The sequence below is a fragment of the Manacus vitellinus genome, unplaced genomic scaffold, assembly GCF_001715985.3.
Source record: "Manacus vitellinus isolate BGI_N305 unplaced genomic scaffold, ASM171598v3 scaffold_75_pilon, whole genome shotgun sequence".
NCBI classification, from domain to species: domain Eukaryota; kingdom Metazoa; phylum Chordata; class Aves; order Passeriformes; family Pipridae; genus Manacus; species Manacus vitellinus.
In genome coordinates this window covers 1,008,286-1,012,822 of record NW_021940789.1, presented here as the reverse complement: position 1 = coordinate 1,012,822, position 4,537 = coordinate 1,008,286, and the positions used below count along the sequence as shown (strand labels likewise).

Here is a 4,537-nt window from a genome sequence, read left to right as displayed (position 1 = left end):
CCAGGGAACAAGGGACAGGAGGAGAGGGAACGGCCTCAGGCTGTGCCAGGGGAGGCTCAGGTTGGATATTAGGGAAAATTTCCTCACTGAAAGAGTGGTCAGGCAGTGGCACAGCCTGCCCAGGGCAGGGCTGGAGTCCCCAGCCCTGGAATTGTTCAGAAAACATGTGGATGTGACACTCTGTGATACGGATTAGTGGGCATGGGGGTCAAAGATTGAACTGGATGATCTGGAGGTCTTTTCCAACCTTTATGATTCTCTGATTCTGTGACAACAAAAAGGTTTGGAAGTGGGGAGGAACCCTGCAGAGGCCTCTGTCAGGGCCCTGGCTGCAGCTCGTGGCCCCTCATCAACCCTTCCCAGCTCACAGGAACGGCCAAAGCACCCCCACAGCCCTCCCCCCAGGGAAAACCTCCTGCTCCCTCACACTTGTAAAACCCCAAGCCATCCTCATCTCTTGATTGAAGCTTTCCAAGGGCTAAATATGAAAGGAGAGAGGAGAGGGATGAAGCTGCTGGAAAATTCCCCCGTTTGGCAGCTCTTGCTCCGCGCGGATCCATCTGGGCACGCACAGATGCAAGGCTGGGCAGATTTGTTTGGTGAAAATCTGAACAGCTTTTCTCAGATGGAAAACAGTGAGGGAAAGATGCAGTAAAAAGAAGTGCCGGGAGAAGTCGGTGGCATATGCAAGTGAGGAAAAAAATTGCAGCTTTTCGGTGAGACGCCCGAGTGGAAAATTCCAGGAGGATTGTTCCAGAGGGAAAAAGCCACGTGTGGGATGGGACAAGGATGCTTTGGCCATGCCAGAAGATCAGGGGCAAAACCAGAGGGGAGATTTGGTACAATTCTCAAAAAAAAAGAAAAAAAAGAAGCTTTGAGAAGAAACATGTTTGAAGACATCAGCACAGGGGGAGCCGGGTCACCTGCAGATGGACAATATGGGAAAGGGGGCAGAATGTGGATTTACTGACAACAAAAGATGGAAGAGGAGATGGAGAACTAATGGCTAAATGCTGGGTGCAGCATAATTCTCCCTAAAAGCCCAATCAGCCAGAGATTTACACATTGCACCAGGTGAAAGAACTCAAAAATATTACTAAAACTCATAAAACCCCTGAAGTCCTTAGATGTGTTTTTATCTCACATAAATAAAAGCCAGAAATTTTAATTAATCCTAATTAACCTGATTAGGATTATTACAGTGCTAAGAATCATTTACTGGCACCACGAGCTTTTCTTCCCCTCTCTCCAAAGAGAATTCCCTTTGTGCACCTGCTTTTAACACCCCCATGCTAGAAAGCACATCCAAATAGAATTCCATTATGGTTGGGAGAGATTTCATGCACTCAGAGAAATGCAGGGAAAAGATACAGAATCATTCACATTATGTACTCTCTGCAGGGATATTTAAGGCTCTTCCCCTCCAAGTAAATCAGTTTTATGTAGGTAAAGTCCTTGAAAATATCAAATCTCAAGTCTTTGCTCACAGAACTTTGTTTCTTAAATTGTAAATTTCTTAAATTTCTTGTAAGTTTGGGAAAGACACAGAGGTCACAGGGAATCAGCATTTCCTACCCGGGGTCACTGTAGGACCCTCACACAATATTGACCTCCTGTGCCTCAGTTTCCCCCTTTGCAACATGAGAACAGGGCTGGAAATCCTAATTCCCTCTCACTTCTACCAAGTCTGAAGTGAAAGACAAGGAGAAATTACTTTCCTTGCTTAAGCTTAAATTTCCAGAACCAGTGGATGCCCCAGAGAAGATGAGGCCTGAACCAGGAGCTGTTCTGACAAACACATTGAGGTGCAGCCAACAACAGAGCCCAGCTTTGTGCTCCTCCTGAGAGACAAACAAGGGACTAATTGTCTGAGTTTAGTCTGAGAACTGCTTTGCACCTGATCACCTTTGGGGTCCACGCACAGGTTTTGTTTTCATTTCTTGTTTGTTAAACCCCAGCAGTCCCAGGGACACAAACAGTGGCTCTCCACTGGATTTTTGGTCTCTGTGGGCACCACGTGGCTCTGCCCCTTTGCCTTGTAAATATAAACTTGGTCTGTAAAGGTTTATTCAGCAGACTCCACGGAAAATCATAAATCCTGGAATATCACCCCCCTTCCACCTCCACCAAAATGAACCTGTGTGCTGGTCCAATGGTACAGACACACAGGGTTTGAGCCCCAGGGCAGAAATCCAAGGGGAGGACATGGACCATCTGCTGGGACACGGATCTGCTGCCACCCAGCAGGTCCAGCACATCCCCCCATCACCCCCAGCTGCCCCCTGGGTTTGTAAGTCAAGGACACAAACTGGGTTTGCATTTCTGCCCTCTGGGTCTCAGCCACAAACACTCTTTAAGGAACAAGGATTTGCCAACAGGTGCCAATGGCAGGTGGGTTTTTCAGGGAGGAGGTACCTGGGGAATAGTTACTTGCTGATTTTCTAAGAAAGCACAGAAGGGTCATAGAGTGGTTTGGGTGGGAAGGAACCTTAAAGCTCATCCATTCCCACCCCTGCCATGGGCAGGGACACCTTCCACCAGCCCAGGTTGCTCCAGCCTGCCCTTGAACACTTCCAGGGATTCCAGGGGCAGCCACAGCTTCTCTGGGCAACCTGTGCCAGGGCCTCCCCACCCTCCCAGGAAAGGATTTCTCCCTAAAATCCAACCAACATCAAAGCACAGCTTCTGTTCTTTCCAACTCCTGTCCCTGCATAAAACCCATCTTGTTCAGGCACTGATATGACAAATAAACTTATTTCTCATTACAGATGTTCCAAGGGGCTGTTGAAATCTCTTGCTTTGAGACACAAATCTCATCAGCCCAAGGAATTGCTTTGCCTTTTGTACCTTTTGCAAGGCAAGTGCAGCATTTTAGGATCTGCCAGAGAGTGCACACAGAATCAGCATCACAGAATATTCTGAGCTGGAAGGGACCCAAAAGGATCATCAAGTCCAGCTCCAATTCCCCACTGCCAAAGGGAAAGACCTGTTGAGTGGGTGACCAAGGCACCCAGGCTGTAGCACAGTTGGGCACATTTAACACTGATTTGAAGGATGGAACATAACATGCTTACTGAGATTGCTGCTGCTACCAGGCTGGGACAGGCTGCAAGTACTTCAGAGGCCAGGATTAGGATTCAAAATGGTCTTGATAAATTGTAGAAATGGTCTGGAAAAAAAGAAAAAGAAAAAGGCAGTTCAGGAATGGGGGTGAACAGTGGTAAGACAGGAATAAGCAATGACAGGGTCACGAGGGAAATAAATACCAGCTCACAGTGGGTAATTATTTTTGGAAAAGCCCTCTAAGCTCATCAAGTCCAACAACTAACCCAGCACTACCATCATGGTCACCACTAACCCATGTTCCACATGGCTTTTGAAGACCCCCAGGGTGGGGACTCATCATCTGCACTAAAGAGCACAGACAGCAGGGAGGCACCATCATGGTCTTCAAACCCACTAAGGGGGCAACAACAGAGAGGAATAAACTGTCTTCTAGACTTGTCAAGGGTAGCACAAGGTTTCATAGTCTTAAATTGCACCAAGGAACACAGGTTAGAAAATGAGAAGTATTTCCTGACTAAGGGAAGGAAAGCCCTGAGACAGAAGGTCAAGGGCAGCTCTGGATCCCTCAACATCTGGATCAGGGAAGTCAAGGCACAGTCCACCAGGAAAAGGCATGGAGAGGTGGCTTTACTTGGAACTTCTAATTTTCTTTGTTTCCAAGGGTAAAAAAAAAACGCTTAGGAAGCAACCCAGTGACTGCCCAGATAACCTTATATAACCCAACTGTTAATTAATTAACCACATCATGACAGCTGAGGCCATGGCCCATCCACCACCTCATCCAGGCAGGCAGTGGGATCTCCCTACACACACCAGGTAGGGGGGAGAGGTATTATTATATCAGTATTGTGGAGAAGAAACAGAGCCTTGAAGAGTCCAAACCACGTTCCAGTGTCACCCAGAAGGTCTGCATCAATGGCAGAGGAGCCCTGTCCAGTGGGGCAAACCCAAAATGACCCTTCTAATTAGAGAAAAACTAAAGTATATTCAACACAGGTCTCACTCCAATATCTGCAGGTGCCCTGCATGTGACAGCACACAACAGGATCTCAAAACAGGTTTATTTTTGCCCAAATGTGCCTTCCCACAGAGCATGCAGAATATTCACTGGCAGGTGAGCGACTGCACCATAAATGCTCAGAGCTCTGATTTCTCCTCACCTGCCCAGAATCTCGATGGGGCTGCAGGGCAGGGCTTTGATGGCTCAGGAGGGAAGGCAGATATTTTTAGCAATTCTCCTGGAGTGCAAAAATAGATTTATCCCCAGCCACTCTCCCAGCCTGGCAGGGGCAGCAGAGGCTGCAACAGCCCCACAGCAGGGCTGGCAAAGGGGGTCTGTGCCCTGGAGCCAGGCTGGGAGAGCTGGGGGCTCACCTGGAGCAGAAAAGGCTCCAGGAGAGCTGGAGAGGGACTGGGGACAAGGGATGGAGGGACAGGACACAGGGAATGGCTTCCCACTGCCAGAGGGCAG

General features: G+C 48.3%; 1 protein-coding gene across 1 annotated transcript in view; it reads right to left on the bottom strand.

Annotated features, from left to right (window-relative positions):
- Positions 1-4,537, bottom strand: part of HIVEP3 (human immunodeficiency virus type I enhancer binding protein 3) — a 297,766-nt gene that overhangs the window by 96,084 nt on the left and 197,145 nt on the right. The window contains exon 5 of the mRNA XM_025896340.2: positions 3,075-3,169. The gene's annotated coding sequence lies outside the window, so the exon portion shown is untranslated. The remainder of the gene's footprint in view (positions 1-3,074; positions 3,170-4,537) is intronic.